The 25,099-nt window shown below is 33.8% G+C and overlaps 1 protein-coding gene and 1 long non-coding RNA gene across 3 annotated transcripts in view; one reads left to right on the top strand and one right to left on the bottom strand.

Annotated features, from left to right (window-relative positions):
* Window positions 1-25,099, bottom strand: part of LOC132705182 (E3 ubiquitin-protein ligase TRIM9) — a 279,868-nt gene that overhangs the window by 37,890 nt on the left and 216,879 nt on the right. The gene's annotated exons all lie outside the window — the stretch shown is intronic.
* LOC132705616 (uncharacterized) lies at window positions 396-23,705 on the top strand. The gene is made up of 3 exons (XR_009619473.1): window positions 396-445; window positions 505-662; window positions 23,438-23,705. It is a non-coding gene; the product is annotated as an uncharacterized LOC132705616 (long non-coding RNA).

Genomic DNA, 25,099 nt, shown 5'->3' with positions numbered 1-25,099 from the left:
TAGTTGCCAAGGCAACATCTCAAATAAAAAAGTGTCGTATTAATTTTCATGTAAGGAAAACTTTATAGCGAAACTCTGAAACGGGATCAAACTTTCGGATAGCGTAAAATATCTTTCGGTTTTCAATTTCGACGGCGACAAAGTTTTAATGGCTGCCAGCTCAGAAGAACCAGCAGTTAGAGGAGCATCTAGAAGCTGACAAGAAAAGGTTAATATACACAAGTTTAAAAAGTCTAAAAAAACGAATGAAATTGAAAATGAATAAAACAGTATATTTTTGAAATCCGTGTGTACTTTTGTCCCGAACAAAGTCTAAAAGTCAACCCACAAAAAAATATTTTAGATTTTGTTACCTGTGCTCCTCGTAAGTGACGTCTCTGGCTAAAATTTGACATTTTTAATTTTAGATTCAGCATGCCAAAATTACTAAAACAACTAAATTTATGTGAGTTTTCTTAATTTGCATAAGTTATTTTATTAGTTAAAAAGAAATTGCTTTTATAGGTCTGATGAGTCATGAGTGAGTGAAATACTTTTAACTTTTAAAAATAACAATTCCATATCGACTTCAGAGTTTAATTGAATCCTTAGGCCAGTATTAAATCAGTTGTTGCAGCAGTGAAACTTAATTTGAAATGTATTCGGACTGAGACGAGGAAGACGTAAGTGATTATTATCAATACCGCAGATAATGCAAGGTATGGTCTGTTCATATATATAAGAAAGTGACAAATTGCTTTTGAATCCAATCCAAGGGTGGTCATTAACATACAATGCAACAAGATTATTACCTAAAGTTTCGGAATTTAAATTCAGGTAAAATTGTGGTCCGTAATAGAAAATAATTTTGCACCGACCTGTGTTTAATATTCTTTGGTTTGGTATACTACTTAGTTTCAGTTTATTAGTAATCATTCTTATTTCGTGTGTAATTCAGCGTGTGTTGAATCGTGTGCGAATTATGCAAAATATGTACGAGTCTAGTGTATCTCAGGAGATGTTTATTTGACTCTCATTGAACGTAGTGCCAGCAAGCAAGCATCTTTAGCAGAGGCAGCCACATTGATGAAAATTTCAACATCAACTGCATGGAAAATTGTGAATAACCCCATTTCAGCGAGGAAAAAAAGAAGCGATGCTGACATTTTCTCGAGTGTAGATGAAAGTGATCAAGATATAATACGGAGTAAAATTTACCAGTTGTACGAGGAACAAAGCGTGCCTGCATTAGATATCTTAATTAGGAGGCTTGAAAAAGATGAAACCGGTGTTAAATGTGGCAGAACTACCTTATGGAAGTGTATTCAACACATGGGTTTTAGATTTAAAAAAATTGACAAAAGCCAAGTTTTAATAGAATCCTTTAGAATTCGGAAATGGTGAGTGGAATATCTACAAAAAATTAAGATTTATAGAGAACAACAAAGGCCAATTATTTACTTGGATGAAACCTGGTTCGGCACTTATAATGCCCCGGAAAAGGGTTGGGTAAACTCAACTGATAAGTGTAAAACAAACGCGCCATCAAAAAGAGGTAAAAGAATAATATTTTCTATGCTGGCTCTAAATAGACAGTTGACTAGAACCCCTTACTCATGTGACACCAAAGCAACAATCCAAAACTACATGTATAATAACGACATTTATTATCACGAAGATTATACCAAAAAGCAATTAATTAAGGTTCTACAAAGCTTGAACCTACAAAAGGAATACGTTTGTGATAATTATGCAAAAAACCTAGGGCATACAGTTTTAAGGCTTCCACCTTACAAATGTATATTTAATCCCAATGAACATGTTTGGCATCAACTGAAATCTGTCATTCGTCGTAACAATGTTTTTTCCCGTGTTAACTCCAATGTCCTTAAACTTATAGAAACCGAAGTTTTTAACATCCCTCCACAAAGTTGGGCCAATTCTGTTAAACATATAGAAAAAGCAGAAAAATCGTATATCCATATTGCAAATAATATAGAACAAATAATAATTAGAACAGGCGATGATAGCGATAGTGATACTGATTACATAAATAAATAAATATTGTTTAGTATCTTTCATAACAAAACCTTAAATAATTAAATTCTAAACAAATTACGGACCTGTTCGGCCATATATCATTCTTACAGCTTGCCCGGGTCTTTCCTTAATTCATATCAATTAGTCACTTTCTTATATCTATGAACAGACTTTACACGCACACGGGTGGATAAACCCCTTATAGAAAAAATGAACACAAATATGCGAAAATGTGTTCCTGCATTTACGCTGTAAGAAATAATTCACATTTTGATATTTCATGGAAACCACCAAGTTTTGACAGATGATTTAAGACCCTTTTTGGTGAATGTGAATTTCCTATTGAATGGAGTACGGGGTGAAAAGTCATTATTTTGTAGTTTTGAAGTACCAGGTTGAGACTGTGAAAAATCTGTGGGCTTCCAGGATGATAGTTCTGTCTAAGATTCCTATGTAGATTTCACTGGTAGTGAATTTTCCATGCAGTCACTAGCACAAGATATGTCTATGTCTGCAACGTCTCCGACATTGTCATTAGTTGGGGAAAGTGGTACTGGCTGCAAATTTTCTGCAGAAGGAGGAGCGCGCGTCTTTATAGACGGCAAACAAAATTGCATGGCTACTGCGTGAAAACTCCCTATAGCGGAACTCTTTATAACGTAAAACTCTGTATTACGAACAAAATTTGTTGTACTATTAGGTCTCCATACAAAGCTATGTATTAATACACTCTGTATAACGAATTTATCACTCTCTATACTGAAAGAAAAAAGGGCACATCAGGTAACAAAGTAAGGAATGTAGGCTGAGTTCTAATTAATAGAGTCTCTTACCTTCTCAGAATTCCTTACCCTCATAATCTAATTACCGAGAAACTGGTCGCGCTAAGTGTTTTCCTCGTAATAAGCGATTATGTTAATGCCTTTATGGGTATGTATAAAAGCACACCATTGTTTCAATCAGTTCTAATTTGAGTTACTGAATACTCTAGATGATAAACTTGCTTTAATCCGGGAGGACTTATTACCGGGACATAATGCGAACAGGAGTTGGAAGATGATCAGATGTTTACAACCGAGGAGTTGCAAGATTTTATGGTGATAGATCAGGATTTGCCTATAACAGCAGACTTGACAGAGGAAGTCATATTACAACAAGCAAGAAAAGGTGAGGCAGGGCACCAAGAGGAAGAAGAAGATGAAGAAGTTGATCTGGGACCACCACCATCCATTCAACAACAACAACAACATTCAGTTAAGCTGCTAAAGAATTTTTTTATGTATCATGGGGAAGATGCCCCTCTCGAAGAAATGGTGAAAATACAAGATAAAGTTCTAGATGCATATTGGCATACTAACAAAATTTAAAAGAAAATGACCGATTATTTGAAACATCAAATGTAGTTCTTAAATATTTATATAAAATATTCCTAAGTAGATGTTAAAATATGTACATAAAATAATTAAATATTACAGAATACATATGCGTATTGTTATTTTTCAAGTGCTATAACTCTTTATAACGAAAAAAAAAGCAGTCCCTTCAATTTCGCTATATCGCGACTTAAAACAGGAGGAACAATTTTTGAGGATTTGTAATTCTTCTTAAGGCAACCTGTTCTACCTAGTCCAACTAAATAAGATACAGGGAAACTTAAAAAAATGTTCAGGTAAAGTGCCCTCTGATGATAGATTTTTGAAAAACTTTTATTATGTAACGATGACTTTTACTAAATCAGGACTGCGAGTAAAATACCATTTTATTCTGTTGAGCATTAAGCCCACTGGATTAAAAATAAAATTTCAAAAAATGAATTGTGACAAGCTATAACTCGGAAAATATTACTATTTCGAATTTTTGTTACATGACTTACTGCCATTATTTTGCCACGTTGAATCTTTCCTCCAAGTTTTCGAACACCCTGTATATATGTTTTAACTATATCTGTGCCGCGCGATTACAAAATGACGAATAAAACGCAGACACGAAAAAAATATAGCCAAAATCGAACCGTTTTCTCTACTGACGGTGCTTTAATTTCGCGATAAATTACGTAGACAGTTTTCGATCCAAAATTCGAACTAAAATGGACTTGTACCATAAACACACAATGGGTTTATGCAAGCGAACGTGGAAACGGCACATCGCATTCGGCGGCAGCCCCTAGCATCGCCGAAGGGCCAATAAACGCTGAAAATGCATTTTGCGGCTCGAAGGAGGGTCGTTATTTTCGACTTTACTCCGCATAGTTATAAAATTCTCGCAGTTTTGTAGCGAAAATTATGGTCCCTTCCGCGATTATCGTAATAAGAACGTTGTCTGGGCCGTTATCCTCCTTGATCGCGAGGAGAATTGATAATGAATACATTACCTGACGGGGTTAATGTTACCGAATTCTCGTAAACCTATCCGGAAAAATCGACGGAACTATTACACGGGTAATAAAAATCCCAGCTCTGGAAATTCCAGATTTGTACGTCACTGTTATTTAATGTTTGTAAGAACTTTAACACACGCACACACACAGTAAGAAGCGTTTATGTAAAATTCCCATAACCTTCATTGGTAATATAATGCCTTGGATATACCAGTAAAATGTTAATTTTTCAAAGAAACTTCCACAGGCTCCTGTAATACTTTTTACAAAACTTCTGGATTCCTCCTGCGTCGGTCCAATCCAGACATCGTAATCCTAAAAGCAGATAAAGGAGATGCTACGGTAGTCGTGGACACAAATGAATATCGGGAAAATATTCAAGATATTCTTACAGACGGATCATATCGTCAACTTAAAAAAGATCCTACGCATCTATGGATCGCAACCTTAAATCTGTTATTAAGGCTTCTTCTCTATCAGATTCCGTGAAAAAATCTGTTACCCCTCAAGACTCTAAAATTACTCGTCTCTACGGACTCCCAAAGATTCACAAACCAGGATTACCACTTCGACCTATTGTCAGCACCATTGGTTCTCCAACATATTCTCTAGCAAAATATCTAGCTTATTAAAACCCATTACCAAATCTTCTCACCTTAATTGAAAAATGCTTATCGGGAACATGTTTTTCATATAACGGTCAAGTTTTTGAACAAACGTCGGGAACAGCTATGGGTTCTTCACCACCACCAGTCAACGCGAATATATTTATGGAAGCCTTTGAGAGGAAAGCTCTCGACACCTTTCATCTAAAACCAAAATTATGGAAACGCTACGTCGATGAAACTTATTTGGCCTCATGGTTAAGAAACCCTAGTAGATTTTCTTAGACATTTAAACTCGATACACCCTAACATACGTTTTACCATTGAGTTGCAAACTAATAACAACCTGCCATTCTTAGATAATTTTATCAACAGAAAATCAGACCTAACATTGGGTAATTGTGTTTAGAGAAAACCTACGCGCACAGACCGATACCTCTTGTTTACAGAGCCGTAAAACTATCTCAGCCCGAGTCACTGAAAACAGAATTAAAACACCTTACCTCTGGTCTTCTCTCTAATAATTTCCACATTAAAGATGTTAAGCGTTCCATCAAAAAATACACTTCACCACAACTTTCCAATAGCAATGAGGCCGAAAGCAATCCTACACTTACCACTGTGGTCCTTCTTTACATTCAAAACATCACTGACCACATATCAAAAGTTCTAAAGAAGTATAACGTCAAAACCAGATTTACCATTTGTCCAAAAATCTCTCAACATCTTCAGTCCGTCAAAGACAAAATTCCATTTGAGATGCCAGGAGTTTACAGCATTCCATGCATATGCGGCAAAGAATACATTGGAAAGACCGGACGAAAAATATCAACTAGGCTCAACTGACAGGAAAGCGCTTTACGACAAAAATGAACTTGGTAATACGAGAATCTATAAGCGCTTTGTCTCTTTGCAAAATAAAAATTGAATTTTAAACACAAGTAATATTAATTTCTTAATTTTAATTTAAGAACATGAAAGAGCCTTAAGACTAAGACAAATAAACTCATCAGCTGCTGTTGCCGAACACACTCATGAACCCAGACATAAAATTTTATTCGATAAAACTAAAATTTTTGAATGTAATCAGCTCTTCTACCAACGAAAAATCTTAACCGCGACTCAGGTCTCTACCTGTCACCAATTTGGGAATCAGTCATCCGAGACGGTGTTTATGCCCCTCATTTAGCATTAGTTGTTGATTAGATTGGTTGAGATATGAAGCTAGTCTACTTTCATTGAGTAAATTTGTTGCTTAAACTTTGGGAAATTAACCATCCTGTTAGCGGCATTTCGTTCATGAATAATAAGTATTTGCCATAAATTTTTGCTATCTACTCGAAACTTACTCGGCTCATCCAAAGTTCGCTTGTACATGGAAAAAGTGGAAAGTTTAAGAGGTTATTTTGCCAGTGGCTGGAACTTATTTAAGAACTTTCCTTTGAAAACTCGCCCGTGCATTTTAGCGTCGTAAAATTTTCAATTCTCAAAGGGGGCCGAAGTCGAGTAGTGGCTGATGAGTGCCAAAGTGCTTTTATTTACTAATTGGCGACCCAAAGTTATAATTACGGAAAAAAAGGAAGCGGCAAGCTGGAGGTTAGGAGGGCAAAGTGTGGAGAAACTACAACATTATTGAGTGTTGCCGTAAGCAAATATCCTGGGCTAATTACAATAAATATCTTCGACGCCAATAAATAAAATCGTTGATAAAAGATTTGTTTGATCGGTTGTGGTTTTTACCATATTTGGTTTACCCCATGTTTATGTTATTGTTGTTGCATCAATTTCTATAGCAAAAGTAAAATATTTAAGTACCAAATTACAATTACTTGTTTAATTAAATCGTAACATATTGGCAAACCAGCATATTATTCACAGAAGATGACGTTTAGATAAACTGGGATTTAAATAATACAATCTATGATTTATTGTCGTTTCAAGTGAGTTGTGATTGATGTACGTAATTAATATTTAATAAACTCATGATGAATAAAAAAACTTTTTATTGGGGATTTGGTTTGTAAATGTGATCAAATTATTTAATACATTTTCCTTTATTGTCACAGAGTCTCTCACGCGAGAAGCTGCCGTCTCGCTCGTGAGTCAAGGATAGTGTAAAGTTTATTATCTAATTGGTTTCAAAAGTTTTGAGAAAATGAGGATGCACAATTTAAAATTATTGTAAAGTATACAGGGTGGCTCAAAAAAGCGCGACGAATGAAACATATTTTTTTTATATGGAATATCCTATTTTCTAATTTTATTTTAAATTCCTTTTGAAATTCCTCAACTTTTTTAATAATAATAATACATACTTTAACCGAACAGTTTTTCCAATATTTCAATTTTTCTAAAAACATACTTAGTTTTCACTCTTTTCAAAAAATTACGATCTTGCCATTATTTTCGGAGGTAAATTACATTTTTTAATGTTTGATATATGCAACGGAATTTGAATTTGATGCTGCACGGTGTTTAAAATAAACGAATATATTTGAATCGTTTTAAATTGATAAATACAATATGAAACAATAAATTTTATGAATTTATTTACTCAGTTGTGAAATAAAAATTTGACAATGTCAGAAAGAAGAGTAAATATTGGAAATGAAAATAAATCGCAAAGTATTAAAAATAGATATATGAGATACGAGGCCTTTCCGAAAAAATAATAATACATATGCCACTTAGGAAAATTGAGATTTTTAAATTTAAAATGATCCAGATATATTCGTTTATTTGGAACCCTCTGCAGCCTCTAATTTAAATTCAAAATCTTTAACGACTTCTTTGGATGTCTTACTGTCTTACTGAAAAAGTACAGCTTGTGCGCGTCCAGAACTTCCAATCCAGAGAAATTAAAGTACCTTCTGGTGTTCCGCAAGGAACCCCTACTCTTCAATGTATATGTGAATGATATTGCCTTATGTTTTCATCATGCATTTTCCTATTATTTGCTGACGACCTAAAATTCTATATGAGAGTCCAAAATGCTGATGACTGTATAAAACTCCAATCCGATTTAGATCACGTATTGCTATCGTGCGATTTGAATGGAATGAAGCTAAATATAATTAAATGCCAACTAATGAACTTCAACCTGAGCAGAAACTCCATGCATTATACGTATAACATAAAAAGGTCACCTTTATTGCAGGCCTCCGTAATAAGGGATCTTGGAGTGTTACTCGGTATTAAAATGACTTACACATCTCATGTTTCATTTGTTGTGTCTAAATCACTTCAGATTTTGGGCTTTATTAGGCGTTGTACAGTGGACTTCCAGAGTATTCCGTCAGTCGGATTACAATTCTGCTCCCTCGTGCGTCCACACCTTTGTATAACATCCACATACAGGCCATAGAAAGAGTGCAGCATAGGTTCTTGCGGTATATAGCATTTAAGGAGCACCAAGGACTTGAGGACGACGATTACTGGGAATTGGAAATCTCTCTCCAACTTACAACTCTCGCCATTTTTTATAATCTGCTGTAACCAACTTCTCATGGACCTGAGCTGTTATGTAAGATTGGGCTTCACTTTCCCCCCGCCAGACCAGAATAAACCACTCCTTCCAGGTAGAGTTCCATGGTACTAACTATGGGCAGAGTTCTTTTCTTACTTGGTTAGCCGCACGAGCTCGCTTTTCGCTTTTCGGACCAACTTGACTGTTTCCACGGTGCAAGAATATTTAAGCAAGAACTTAAAGACTGTCAGCAAAACCGTTCCGTTGTTTGACTTCGAAATAGTACTGTATAATATTGTGTTGGCACCTCGCTACTGTTATATTTTATATGCGTTATATTAATATTTTGGAAAACCAATGTTTGTCATATTAGGATTGGGTCTTCATCTATCTATTTCATTCTGTTCTATTTTTATTTTATTTTATTGTTTACTATTTTGTTTATGTGAATCTTATTCTATACTGGGCGGTTGGACCGTTGATCAATAAATAAATAAATAAATAAAAACGTTTATAAATAAAAAATATATATTTTTTGGGTTAGGTTTTTCCATAAATTTAGTTAAGAAGTCTATTTCCATGCTTTGCAATCATAAAAAAATACTTTCTTAACATTCGTTTTTAAGATAAAACAAAAACCTTATTTTTCAGCCATATTTGTGTCGTTGGTTTTTGGTCCGATGCTTATACAAACTGCCATTCACCCCTTAAGTGTTTCGCATTTCTTTAGAAGCACTATGTACATTTCCATTTATTGGTCTCTTGCTTAATTTGAAAGGGAATTCTAAACATAAAACCCACGTTGCCTTGGGTTGGCTAGGACGTACGGTTCAATTTAAAGTTTGAAAGGTAAAATGTGAAAAAAAAATGTCGATAATTTTTTTTTATTAAAATACAAATTATGTCATCCGTTACAGGTCCCGGCCTGAATATGAAAGAAACAAAGTAGAATAACAATTTTTTATTATTCTGCAATATATTCCCCCTTAACTTCAGTACACTTATTACATCTCTTTATTAACAACTCAATCCCTTAAAAAAAATAATCTTTTGGTTTGTCCGCAAATTGAGCTAAAACAGCCTCTTTTAACTCAACTTCGTCGTTAAACCGGTGTCCACGTAAGTCCTTTTTCAAATATCCAAACAAAAATAATAGTCGCTTACACGTATGCAGTCTCGCAATTTACGTAATAATGTTGCGTAATATTTACCATTAACAGTGGTATTAGTTTCTTTATATCTATCAAAATAATTCCGTCACAATCCCAAAAGATCGTGGCCATCACCTTTTTTATTTCTTGGAGTTGCTTCACCCTTACGACGCCACTCTACTGATTCTTTTTTCGATAGAGGGTCATAATAGAGAACCATAGTTTCATCTGCCGTCACAATAGTTTCTATCACAGGCTTCGGTTCCGACCCACAGAGTTCCAAAAAAGACCGCGCACACTCGACACCGCGTTGTTTTTGAATAGCCGAAAGGTTTTTAGGAACTCATCTTGCACTAACCTTATGCATACCTAGACGATCATGCAGGATTCGACGAACACTTGTATGAGAAAGCTAAGTAATTTCTGAGATGTCCTTGACCTTTAAACGTCGATCACTCAATACCACCTCTTCCACAATCGCAACAATATCTTCCGTAATGACCTCCACTGGTCGACCAGTTCTTGAATCATCTTCAAGGGACTCCTGCCCCATTCGAAAACGTTTTGCCCATTCTTTCACTACAGAATACGAAGGAGAACTTTGGCCGTACACACCATCCAGCCTTTCTTTAATAATTTTAGGTGTTAACCCTTCTTTTGTCAAAAACTTTATGACTACTCTATACTCAATTTGCGTTATTTGCGACATTTTTTCGGACACGTCTTGTTTAAAATGCTGTCAATAAAAAACTATTTGAGGCAATACTTCAATTTTTTTTTCGCAGCCTACTAAGATGTATGTTTGAAAGAAGACAAAGTTTTATCGTGATACTGGAGCTGCATCTATGTCAGGTCGGGTAATTTTGGCGCTAACCTCGTACTTTAAGCCGCCACGACAGTACTTTAGTACTTGGATACAAATAATAGATGGCATTCGTAACAATATCCACGACCTTCCCCAGCGTTGCCAAGTGAGCAAGTTTACTTTTTTCTGATGGTATATGATGGACCCGCGAGTACAGTGGTTTACGAATCACTCGTTAGGTATAGCTTGGGGTTTATAGCCTGGGGTTTAGTGTATTCTCACCATTTTCAAAACACTGAAACTAAACTAACGACCAGCATGGCTATATTTTTGCGATCTGCGACGCTACCTTAGAATCGGCCTGTCGCAAAAGACGGCCATAAACTAGGCGTATAACGATTGTATTGCCTCCATTTCTAGCATTTGTCTTTTTTATTACTGACACGGAACAAGGATCGGATGAATCAGGATTTATAGAACGCGGGGATTTAGAATGAAACCGAAGCGGGTCTCGAAAACTCGTAGAAGGTCTGTAGGGCTCGGGTTTAACGGCTTATCGATTCGAATATTTCGTATTATGCGGCAATTTTTTGCCTTTAATGGTGTGTTCCGGCAGCGATTGAAACAGCCAGGGAAGGGTGGGTTGTTATTATTATATTAGATTAAATTAGACGGTATAGAATTGAACCCAAGAAATGATCATCAGGAAATCCCGTTTCATAAATAGGTAGGTTTTGACTAGTCGCTAAATCGCTGAATCCAATGGAAGTTTAAAGTTGAAGTATCCTGTCGTTTTCTATGAGACTGAGCGGAATTCCCAAATCGCATACTTTTGACAGAAATATCAAGACGAATATATTGTTTTCGGCAAATTTCTCACGTCTTGTTGTTTCGGAAAAATCAACAAGGTCGCATAGAACAGTTTATATAATATTAAATTATTTTCAAAATTTTATTTCAAGCTGGAACCTAATAAATATGCTATTCGCAGGAATTGTACTATTAATATGAACAACAATTTTCATATTACTTTTGTATACAATGATTTGCAAAATAATTCTATCGGTCCCTAGTGCAAATTTTTAACAATCGGAAATTCTCTAACCTCCAGACAGACAAATCCAGACAACAGTAAACTCTATTTATCTGAAACGTAATAAGGAACACGTACAATTTAAAACAATACATAGGAGAACCCAATGAAAAAGTTTCAAAACATTTGTGAAAATGTGGTTTAAAAATAGCTTTCAGAACTAACAACACAATAGGAAAATTTTTAAAAAACAATAAAACGAAATGTCCAAAATATCAAAAATCAGGTGTCTACAGGTTGAAATGCGGATCTTGTCCTGAAATTTATATTGGACAAACAGGTCTAGATCCTAATTATGCGACACACTTAAACACAGAAAAACACATTTTTGACGACAATTTTGATATTTTACATACAGCCACAAAAAGTAGAAAATTAAATTTATTTTAAGCCATGGAGATTAACAAAATGAGACATTCAAATGTATTGCTTAACGATCAATTAGATTTAAATACCTCTACATAAAAGGTTGACTTCAAGTATTTACTTTTCCTTTATTGAACTTAAATTCTCATAACAACATTAATACAGGTTTTATTGTCATTTTTCCGAATATTTAGTAGCAGGTAGTTTGTAAATATTACATATGATAAAGACACGGTATTGTCAAAACAATTGTCATGTGAAAATATATCATTTCGTGAAAATCTGAACAATTAGTTCTTATTTATTTTCTTAAATGGATTTTCATCAAGTAAAAGCCACCTCAGTTCAAAATTTATAAAAATAACAAAACATTTAAAAGACAATATGGCAAAAATATATCTCGACAACACTCATTCGGCTGTATGTAGCTGTAGGCTGTAGATAATTTAAAAAATATATAATATAAATAAAATAATAATCCTGTGCAATATAATAATTTAATTTTATAATTTAATAATATAATTTTTTTAAAAATATATTTACAATGAATATTGTAAATTTGAATAAACCTCTTTGTCGGAACTTTGTTGTTATGAAACTCTCTTGCAAGAGGAAATAGAGAAGAAAACCATGATATCTTCAATTTTGTAAACTATAAGCTCTTAGAAAATATGAAATATGAAATATTAGGACAACGAGGCAGAATTTCTAATGCAGATACTTGTCACTAATTAAAAAAAGACTGATTGGAACGGAAAATCCTTCTCTTAGGTGTAAATAAGCAGTTATATTTAGCATAGGTAAACTTGTGACAATTTGGAATCACAATCCAGATGACAAAAACTATTAACATATTCTCACCACATTCGTTATATGCTCAGAGCCTATTTAAAACTCCAAAAGTAATAAAGATACGGTTGCTATTAAGAAAATAATTAACTTTACAAATTACCGCGTAAGATTTTATTGTTTCTGAATAACTCTAAGAGGATAAATTTCAGAGGAAAGGCTAACGAAGAGTTAAAGGAAAATCATTGATAGTAGTTCCGCTAATGTTGTTGATTTTTAATTACTTTCGGGTCGATTTCGAATGTATTATTCAATGCGGGCGAAAAAATCAACTATTTCGCTTAATCCATTTACGGGCATTCAATTTAATGGCCGTCCAATATCGATTCATAACAAATAAAATAACAATTGAGAAATTAAACGAAAATAACCGCAAGCGAAATGGAAAAAGCTTTTCCGACAAATTGGTAATAATGTTTGCTTTAGATCGTGCATTTTTTAAAAGTTTTTAATGGATGAGTATGGAGGGGTCTGTATTTTATATCTTACCGAAGATATAGTTTATTTTGTGTCTAAAGAAAAAAGTGTTGTTGTGTACAATCAAGCTTCAGGTTAAACTTAATTTTCATTTGCTCTTTAATGAGAATAGAACGTAGAGGCACTATTTTGACTGTCCATACTGCTGATGTTACACAAGCTGCCATTTTAGAGTGTTGGTTCCAACAGATCATCCTCCCTATAGTCCAGATATGGCCCCCAGCGAGTATTATTTGTTTGGATATTTGAAAAAGGACTTACGTGGACGGCGGTTTAACGACAAAGTTGAATTAAAATAGGCTGTTTTAGCTAACTTTGCAGACAAATCAAAAGAATATTTTTTTAAAGGGATTGAGTTGTCAATAAAGAGATGTAATAAGTGTATTGAAGTTAAGGGGGTTTATATTGAAAAATAATAAAAAATTGCTATTCTACTTTGTTTCTTTCATATTCAGGATGGGAAATTTTGGCGCTGCCCTCGTACAGATTAAGCCATCCTGAAATGTGTAACTTCTAATATGGGTTTGCAGTATGATATTTAACAGGAATAAAATCGAGGAGTTACAGTGAAGTATTTTGGTGTTTCGTCATAAGCAATGTCATTAAGCAAAGCATTTAAGTAACATATTCTCTAAATCTAAATTTATAGTCTAGATAGGGGCCCGAGCTTCTACATGATTTTTAAAAATTGCAGTGGCAATTCCTCAACTTTTATTAGAAAATCTTGTATTCATCTTCTTCTACCTGAATATCACTTTCAAAAACTACTTTGCGGAATCACTTTTTTTAGAAATTAGTTATAAAGGAATTAATACATCCCTTGTTTTGGTGATGGTTACTGTCATCAAAAGACGTATACAAACTAGTGCTGTCCGCAAACAGATAACATTTTAGATTCTTAAGCTACCGAAGAAATTGGTAAATATAATTAGTGCACAATAGGGGCCTAGGTACTACCTTGAGCTACTTCGTATTTAATATTAACAAGTTTTGACAAAACAATTGATAGAACGAAGATGACTAAACTCATATGGATTATTCATTTTTGGAAGGGGTTCAGTTGTTTCCATACAAGCGAGAAATAATAAGATAATATGAGTTATCTAGTTCAAAAGTTTGATTAAAATATTTTTAATTATGTTCAAGTTATCTGTGGACTATTGCTGCTTGATGAGCAAAATTGAACCATTGCAGCACAACCCGCGTAATTTGACATTGGCTACTTTTGGAAAGGTATCAAGTACGATGTGAATTTAGGAGTGGAATTAGATGGTTTTTAGTGAGTTACATTTTTATTTTTTGACTCACAATCGTCATAGAGAAAGACAGTAACTTTGCAACTAATTTTGAACGAAACGGGTGACTGACTGAAATTTGTATTGCTCCATTATAAACTATTAAGTTTTTGCTTTCCTTGGTGCCCACAGTAAAGTACTCACATTTACCCTAATTTATTTTAAAGCCTACCTGTTTATATTCTTTATTCCATTTAGGAACTATATAGTTTATTTACTGTTGATTAATGTTGATCTTGTAGGTGATGGACACATAAACGGAAGCAAAAAAGGATGCTTACCACAAAAACCAGCAATAAACGCATCAATTAATTAATAAAAAAAAATACCGCCCATAAATCACACCATGGGAATTTTCTGGAGCGTCAGCTATTAAACTGGTGGTTCTGTATTCATATTTCATATTCTTTCAGCTGTATTGAAAAAGAACTATAAGATCTCCGCTACTATAGATGGATAGATAATTTATGTAAAGGTTAGACGAAATAAAAAGATTAGGTAAAAATTGGAAGATATAGAATATAATTAAATAGTGGTCATTAACAAGAAGCACACTATAAATATTTATTTTATTTAATCTTTAATATTTAAAATTTTCAAATGGCAAACTTCTGTGCTGATTTCTAGGTCTAGGCTATATAAGTTTAAGTCACGAGAATTTTTCATGCTTGTACTGTATTTAAACTTCTTTGTTTGAAGAATGTTTGAGGAGGAAGTAGGATATCCATGATTTTCTGAGTGGATTAATAACAGATTTTTTTCGAACTATATGGCGGTGGCAGTGCTTTTCTGAAATACTGACAATGGTCTCTAAGTCTCTGTTGAGTTCCCCCCCAAAAATGAATAAATAAACCAAACGAAACCAACACCAACTTCGAAGATTTCTTCTCTAAATCTTTATATTTGTTGAAAAGTTTAAAAAGTGATTTTTATCGCCATTTTATTTTCGGAGATTGGACTTACAGTGGATCCCTCTGGAACACTTATTGCAATGAGTTCCAAACCGTAAGAATCTAGTTTTCCTGTAACATTGAATGCTCATTGGAGCTTAGTACAAAGCAACTTTTCAAATAAAATTTTGGCACTGAAAATCCTCTAGGAAAGCAATACTAATTGTCATGTGTCACGTGTGGCCTCCCGATTTTAATGCCGTGCAAATAAACTCAAATGTAAAACTGACTATTGACATTTTCTCGTTATCTCTTGCTCGACGTTCTTTCGCCGACGTATTCGCAAACACAAACAGCGCTTTCAAATACTAATTTGAATTTGCATACTCCCCCCATCTTCGGTAATGTTCACTGGAATAAAAAGCCGTTTAGCTTCCCAAATTGAATAAGTTTTATCGAAAAGCTAATTTGTGGGGGGTGGGGGGGCGCACGAAAAACAAAGCCTCTACGTTTGTAGAGGGTACTTGTTCGGAAAACGAATCGAGTGCCCTTTTTTCTTTAAAATATAATGTATTTATTTACGTGTTTGTTTAGACAAGCAAGCAGCAGCAACTCAACAGACTGCTTGGAGCAGACCAATTATAGAGCAACGCGAATTAGAAACAACACGAATATTTTTTCAAAAAAATACGTGAGCTCATAAGACAGAAGCACTATCCTGCAAAAAGAAATTTGTAGGTTTAATAGCCGAATGTGGGGTGATAAAGCTTGTTGAAGGCTTTAAATAATGTGGCATGCTTCGTTGCCTCATAAATCTTCTGAAATAAAAGAAGACGATTAGTCAGAATAGAAACCATCAAATAATCAGAATTATTTGAATAACACGATTGCGATGTTAGATGGCGATTGATAGTCAAAGAAAACAGTACGAAGGCAGCGCCAAAATTTCCCGGCTTGAATATGTAAGAAACAAAGTAGAGTAACAATTTTTTATTATTTTTCAATATGATCCCCCTTAACTTCCATACACTTATTACATCTCTTTAATTAACAACTCAATCCTTTTAAAAAAAAATGTTCTTTTTGGTTTGTCTGCAAAATGAGCTAAAACAGCCTCTTTTAACTCAACTTCATCGTTATACCGTAGTCCACGTAAGTTCTTTTTCAAATATCCAAACAAATAATAGTCGCTGGACAGGACAGGTGCATTATCGTGCAAAAAACGCACGCCTCTGGTCAGTTTTCCTCGAGTGTTTTACACGTATGCGTCTCGCAATTTATGTAATAATATTATAGAATTCCCTCACAATCCCAAAAGGTCGTGGCCATCATCTTTTTTGTTGACTGCCAGACTTTCTTGGAGGTGCTTCACCCTTACGACGCCAGTCCATTAATTCTTTTTTCGATAGAGAGTCATAATAGAGAACCCTAGTTTCATCTACCGTCACAATAGTTTCTATCACAGGCTTCGGTTCCGACCCACAGAGTTCCAAAAAAGATCGTGCACACTCGACACTGCGTTGTTTATGAATAGCCGAATGGTTTTTAGGAATCCATCTTGCACTAACCTTATGCATACCTAAATGATCATGCAGGATTCGACGAACACTTGTATCAGAAAGCTGAGTAATTTCTGAGATTTCCTTGACCTTTAAACGTCGATCACTCAATACCACCTCTTCCACAATCGCAACAATATTTTCCGTTATAACCTCCACTGGTCGACCAATTCTTGAATCATCGTCAAGGGACTCCTGCCCCATTCGAAAACGTTTTGCCCATTCTTTCACCACAGAATACGAAGGAAGACTTTGGCCGTACACACTATCCAGCCTTTCTTTAATAATTTTAGGTGCTTACCCTTCTTTATGACTGCTCTATACTCAGTTTGTGTTATGTCCGACATTTTTTCGGACACGTCTGAATGAACATTCGTTGACACTTTATTCCTAAAGAAATCCCTAACAATCCTTCTCGATAATTGACATAAAAAATTAATCCCGGTTGACCATGACTTAACATAAGGTTTTAGTGTGTTTTTGAGAGATCTTTCCAAACAAAAACAATTATAAAAATCGAAGCATAAACAAAGATTTTAAAAGGGTGTACAATTCTTAAGTGTGACACGCTATACATATCGAATTATAAAAAATTTTGATAGTGTGATCAAAATTTTTGTTGTCCCTTTTAAAGTAATCCCCCCATACACTTGTACCAATGACTTTCGCAATCCTCGAAGTCCTTCTGGTAGGCACTTTCTGGTATAGCTTTGAGTTTTTTCAGCGATTTTTTCTTTATTTGTTCAATCGTTCCAAACTTCTTCTTTCCATGGGTTTCTTGAGTTTTGGGAACAGGAAAAAGTAGCAGGGGGCCATATCCGGTGAATATGGTAGCTGAAGCATGATTGTGGTTTTGTTTTTGGCCAAAAAGTTAGACACAGAATGAGCAGGTGCATTATCGTTCACAATTCACAATTCACACAATTTGTATTGCTTCTCGCAAACGGCGCATGACTCTTTATTGACGATACGACCTTGGGGTAAGAACTCTTGATGTACTGCGTCACGATAATCAAAGAAAACAGTAAGCAAAACATTTTATCCAACTTGACGTGCTTTTTTCAGTTTTGTAGATTCTGGGTTCTCTTATTTACTTCTTCAACGCCTATCTTAGAACAGCTTGTACCACCAAAATTGTATTCAAATTCTTCTTACCTTACTTATTTAACGTACCTCGTATTATATCACTAAGCAGCTTATTTCAAAGAAGTAGAAATAGAAATGTGTATTTTTTATAGATTCCATTGAGCTTTTCCGAAAATGTAGACTAGAAGTTTGACAAATAGAACATGATTCTACGTAAAAAAAGGTCTAGAATATTTCCATTTTCATAATCGCAAAGGGTAAATGAAAAACAAAGTCAGCTAGGATTATTAGGAAAAGAGGATCTTTTGCTTTACGAATATCACGAATGAAACTAATACCCCACAATAATAAAGAAAAATGGACACGCTGTATATTATCCCCGAATTTGGCCCGATTCATTCTTCTTCGGCAAATCCTTCTTTATTTTGTGCTCACCTTAAAGTGTGTGAGTTCAAACCAGTGCAGTCTCTGATGTTCTTCAGCCAAGAGCATTGTCGACGTCCGGCTTCACATTAAGAAAACAGATTTTTTATACCGAGCTACGGGGTTTTTCGAAATCTCAAAAAGTATTATTTTTACAAAAAATTCGTAAGGAACATTTTTTTTTGTATTTTCGACGTTCTTCAATTTGGTATTTTTTAATTTCACCAACTTTGTAGTTCTTATAGTTACCAAGATAGCCATAGTGGTCCATGGAAATTGGGATTCTCTGTATAATTATTCTCAACTTTCGTTTAGCTAAGATCAGTTATGGAAAAAATATTTATATCTTTTGTATTATTATTTTATAGAAGTACATATTTACGATTTATCCTATTGTAGTAGTATTGAAGCCTTGATTAACAGAAAATAGTGAAGTTTTTTCGTAAAAATGCTTTTTAATAATTTGCATTAGTTTGGTTAGGTTTCATTGGGTTGGATGTCTTTTCGAAATTTTATTTTTTATACGGATATTCACAATGTAAAATTAGTCGTCTACTAGGTGATGATTCCCTTGCGCCAAGAAAAAAAAAATTCTCTAAGTGAGTGAAAAAAATGTGGAAATACGACATATGTCCGAAATTTTACAGAGAATATATACGTTACGTTTTGCTGCAGGAAAACAATTTAAATCTAGAGTTGCTCAGTTTGTCGTAGACTTTTTTGAAAACATCCAGAAGATGCTAAAAGTATAAAAGGATTTTGTGAAAGCGTAGAGAACAGTGTATTAGTAAGGAAGAAGCATTAAATATTCTTGTCACCGCAAATAATAAATAAATAATAAATAAATAAATAAAATATAATAAATAGATAATAAATAAATAAATAAAATAAATAAATAAAAAAAATAATAGCGTAATAACAAAATTTTGTCAGCCATCTTAATTGTTTATACAATGCCGTAGGTGAAAATTTTTTTATGCTGAAATCCCTACTGCCTTTTTCAAAAATGACTAAAATTACAAAAATATTTGAGTAAAGAGCAATTGTCAAAGGCCCAGTTTTGTTGAACACTCTGTCTCGTTTTTTACCATTTTATTTAAATTGAAAGCTCCTTCTTTCCAAAAAATTGAAGACGAAAAATTTAGATGACATTTAAGAAAAGTTATATGCATATAAAAAAATGGGTTTTTGTAAAACGCGCTGTATTTTTGGGTTGCGCTGAATATGGTTTAAATCATGTGAAGTAACTATTTTCTTTTTAAATTTAAGACGTTGCTTTTGTACAATATAACTGTGTATAAAACTCATTTCTAGCGAGATTAAAAGTTTCAAGTAAAAAATTCTCATATCCATTGTGCTATGTGGACGTGACAATGAAATCTTAATTATTCGGATAGGCGTTAGTTTCCACTTCACCGCAGTCAAATTATCTGAAAATCCGAATGCGATTGCGTCCGCTTCCGTTTTAAAAATTCTTGCAAATTGACTCCGGCCATAATTTACAAAAGTAAAGTCGGCTTTTGAACAAACGATGCAGCCGGAGCGGCAATTCTGAATGAATTTTCCGGCAAATCTCTTCCCGGCAGGGTGCAAGGGTGTTTCTATGGCGACACACTGCGGGTTTTACTGAAAAGCCCGTTTCTTCGCCGCAGCTTCTTCAGTTCTTTGAGACGCACTTTACTTAATTTTACACGTCGCGCCTGATGCATCATCGATTTGGGAGACGCAGCGATTAATATCCTAAAGGAGTTTGTTTGTTTTATGTCGTTCCTGTCGGTTTTTATGTTGATAAATTGAATAACGTCTGTGTGTTCCGCCAAAGATCGAGCAAAACAAACGCCGCCATTTATTTTCCATGTGAAAGAAACGCATTATCAAATGGCAATGAAACTACTACTACTAGGTACTTCAGATGCAGATCTAATTTCTTTTAACACTTAATAGGTTAAGTCTTCACGAATCTTTTTAGTTGCACTTATCTCCGAGACTGACATAATAACTGAATCAGAGGAACCTGAGAAGCTTTCGATTCTAATGTCATATGATAATTGTAGTCTTTATGAAATAAATACTACTTGTTTTCAATACATTTAATAGTTCGATCTAAACATTATATGCACGGCGAAGAGTTGTACTGTTACATTCGAAGCTTTTTAATAATTGGAAGACCCAAGCCTAACTTTATTTATGATACAAGGGTGCCGACGGCATATTATAATAATGTACCATATGTTTAAGTTACTCTACGTTACTTTTCAAAAAACACTATCAGTTATAATTAATAATGCGATATGTTTAAATTCCGAAAATTTATTCACTCTGGTCAAGGAAATACACTTTTTTATCTTAATGGTATCGTGTTAAGTAAGCCATCAGGATTTACGGCTGGTTGTAGCTGTTCCACTGCAATATCTAGTGTACCAGATGATATATTGATATATTTATGAATTATCCTGTTGGCTTCTCCAGAGATACTGAAACTGAGGAGCCTGAAAATTGAAGCTTTCGTAACTTTGCTTTTATTAAAATCCAACCCATTTTGGCACACAGCGGATATAATTCAATTTTATTAACACTGATCAAAGGAATAAAGTTTTTATTTAGCTTGTTTTCTTTATATTTATCTTGGTGCAAATAAAAAGTGTGGTGGATGAAAATGGGTCAGAATATCTTAATGTGACCTGTGGTGTTCACAATGTGATAATTTAGTTCCTTTATCTGAAATAGTTCTGGTCAACAATTACAAAGATTAATCTGAGTAGATCGATCGCCATTTTGTTTCTCTTACATTAAGAGTTTATATAAACATTCTATAAAAAACTGGATGTGAACCATCCGCGCTGCCATGACACCATCTAAATTAGGACACAACAAAAATACTACCTGAATCTCTTGTTTTGCCGTCAATAAATTATTGCGACAGTGTATATAGACCATGCAATAATAAGTCTGATAATAATAGACGTATACAGAAACTCCAGAACTCTTGTCTGGGGTTCAAGGGAGGTATCTCATAAACTTAAAACATAATTGACTAATAGATAAAATAAGAAAATATTACGAAAATATTACTATTCTAAAAACACACATTCTGCATATTTTTTAAATTATTTTTAAACGAGTGGAGGGGATCAAATTAGACAACCCCCATCATTTTTCTTAATTAATTTAAAGGCATTTATTTTTGCTTTCAATCCGTTTTACAATTGTCTTAGCTTGGTGTTATTAAGTAAGTTAGAGAACCTATAAGGTTCTCTAACTTACAGAGATAGAGAATCATTATTTTAATCAAAGTCACAAGATTGATACAGGGTGAGTCAAAAAGTTTGTCTTGCTAAATTTTACATGTTTTGAAGTAAATCTTATTCAAAATAAATAATAACTAAAGGTTCAGATTTTCACGAAATTATATATATTCACATGACAATTGCTTCGAAAACACCGTGTCTTTATCAAATGTAATATTTAAAAACTACCTGCCACTATATATACCGAAAAATGACAATAAAACCTTAATTAATGTTGTGAGAATTTAAGTTTAATAATGGAGAGGTATTTAAATCTGATTGATCGTTAAGCAATACATTTGAACGTCTCATTTTGTTAATCTCCATGGCTTCCATAAAAATTTAATTTTCTACTTTTTGTGGCTGTATGTAAAATAGCAAAATTGTCGTTAAAAATGTCTGTGTTTAAGTGTGTAGCATAACCAGAATCAAGACTATTATTTTTAAACCCCCTTTTATGTTCGTTAATGCGTTTCTTGAAGGATCTGTCTGTTTGTCCAATATAAATTTTAGGACAAGATCTGCATTTCAACCTGTATACACTTGATTTTTGAGATTTATTGTTTTTTTTTTTTTAATTTTCCTATTGAGTTGTTAGTTCTGAAAGCTATTTTTAAACCACATTTTGACAAATGTTTTGAGACTTTTTTTGATTTTTTTTTTAAATTATTCGTCTTCGGTATTAAGTTTCGGATAAATAAAGTTTACTGTTGTCTGGATTTGTGTTTTATTTATAATTTTATCGATAATGGACGGATTGTAGCCGTTGTTCAGTGCAATTTCTTTAAGGATATTAAGTTCTTTGTTGTAATTTTCTGTTGAGAGTGGCGTATTAAGAAATCTGTGTATAAAAGAGTGAAATGTAGCCATTTTGTGTATAAGGGTGATTTGAGCTGTTATGTATGACTGTGTCCGTGTGTGCAGGTTTATGGTAAATCGAAAAAGCTAATTTGTTTTGTGTTTTCCTAATAGTTAAGTCTAAAAAAATAATAGTTATCCTGTTCAATCTCGATAGTGAATTTTATACGATTATGTAATGAGTTAATGTGATTTAAAAAAGAATTCAATTGTCTGCCGTTCCAGCAAAGCAAGCAAAGACATCATCCACGTATCTATACCACCATAGAAAACTTTTACTTAAAAGATGTTCTAGTATTATATTTTCCAAATTATCCATAAAAATCTCGGCTAACAAAGGACTAAGTGGGTTTTCCATAATCAAAACTTCCTTAGAGATGTAAATCTGCCAAATTAAATTCAAAATAATTTTGGTCTAAACATACTACTAAGAAATCTAATAAATATTGTTTCACCAATGGGTTAACCTGTTTCCGAGTGAGGGTGAAATCTACTACATCTACCACATCCATAGGTGGAATATTAGGAAATAAGTTTTGTACATCAAAATACAATAGTGTTGCGTTAGAAGGGATTTTGATATTTTGTTGATTAATTAAATCTGTGTGGAACTTTAAAATATTTATTAATTTTGTTGAGAGTTTAACTGCTGGAGCCGTTACATAAGACACGACTGGTCTAATTGGCATATCTTGTTTATGTAATTTAACTAAAGAATATAATTTTGGCGGTTGTGGATTCGTAATTGTTAAAAAATACTTGTTTTTGTCACTAAATAGTGTGGAGTTATCTTATTTACTGTTATTTCGAATATATTCTTTTATCTTTCAGGCACTTGTGGCTGAAGATGGTGTCCTTGAGAATGACGCTGAGCATATATTCTGGAGGCTAAAAGAGTACCCTTTTCTGCATTGCCATACTCCATATCGACAAGTTCCTCGCGAGGAATATATTATAAACAATAACATACGTAATTTATAAAATGCGAAATGTGTATTAAGCTTACTAAGAACAATAGCCACTGACTAGAGTCACTGTCAAATTATTCATTTTTCAAAGCAATATTGATTGAAATGTTTCAAGAGCCGCTACTTTTGGCAAAAATTAAGGCAAGTAAGAGATAACAGACACTCTGTATAATATATTTTGAAAATATGACATTGGTAATGATTTTGAACGCCTTGCTGAATTTTTATAGGGTCTATGTTAATTAAAACAAATAAAATAAATAAACAAACAAATAAAATATATATTTTTGACGCAACCCGTATAACTACAAATATTTTTAGCAAGTAGCTCCTCTATGAATCTTGCAACTCTGGTTAAAAGTTTCTTTCTCCTAATTTTTACCTATCTTAAGCTAATCTTTGCCATATCCGTTGTCGAAGCACCCTGTATAGTGAGTTTATATACAAAACTATGTGGCTATGTCGCCATCATCGCATAGAAACAGTCACTATTTTAACATAACGTAGCACAATAGTTACAAATTGTTGTCACTTTTGTTGACGGTTCTAAAATCAAATTTTAAGTTGGCAATAACATCGCCAACTTTCCGACAAATATTACCAACGAGCAAATGCAATTGTCTCCGAAACTGTCGGAAAACGTCAAATCAAGTTAAACACTTGCAAACGATTTATAATTAACCAAATCACCGTCCCCGTTAGCAATAAGTTAAGCCGCCATACTTGACGCTCCTCCAGAATTATCATTTTAAATGTCGTTCTTCAATAATTCGCTTTAAAATGATAAACGTTAAACCGCGAATCTAATCATCGAAGTCCCTTCTGAAACAAGTCAATAGGGAGTGGGTTTTAGGCTACAAGGAAACCATTTTGAATTCAATGCGGTTTTCTTTACTCTATTGCAGTAAATAATACCAAACCAGATCACGAATACAGACCCCGTATTCAACAATTCACTCACGTTTACTTGTTTAAGCGTTCACTTTATCGATGATCCCCTAGGAGAGTGTCGGAATACTTAAAATCCGCTCGAGGTGGAATTTTCTCTCCTTTTTCGCAATTAATCGCGAAAAGAAGTCGTTGTTTGGTTACCAATCTTCAGTCTATAACAATAGGCGGGGGCTATGTGGCAGAATTCGTTTACTTCTACTTCAAATGATAAAATTTCTGTTTAAATTTTTAACATATCCGGTACCTGCTGTATTTCCCAACGATATCTGTTTTTAGTCACGTATCTACTGAATCCTGTTAATTTAATTAACCTCGAGAGCAATGGAAACTCCATAAATATCCAAAAGTACCAAATGGAAGAGATATGAGATTTTTTAATATACAATCGAAACTCTATATAGCGAATTTGAAGGGACTACTTTTTTTTTTGTTATAAAGGTTTTTCGTTATAAAGAGTTAAGCACTTGAAAAATAACAATACTCATATGTGTTCTGTAATATTTAATTATTTTATATACATTTTTTAACATCTCGTACTTTGGCTTGTATTTTCACCATTTCTTCGAGACGGACA

Source organism: Cylas formicarius, unplaced genomic scaffold, assembly GCF_029955315.1.
Source record: "Cylas formicarius isolate icCylForm1 unplaced genomic scaffold, icCylForm1.1 PGA_scaffold_7__23_contigs__length_41026272, whole genome shotgun sequence".
NCBI lineage: Eukaryota > Metazoa > Arthropoda > Insecta > Coleoptera > Brentidae > Cylas > Cylas formicarius.
Note: the sequence above shows the minus strand (reverse complement) of the source record. Positions and strands in the feature narration are given on the sequence as shown.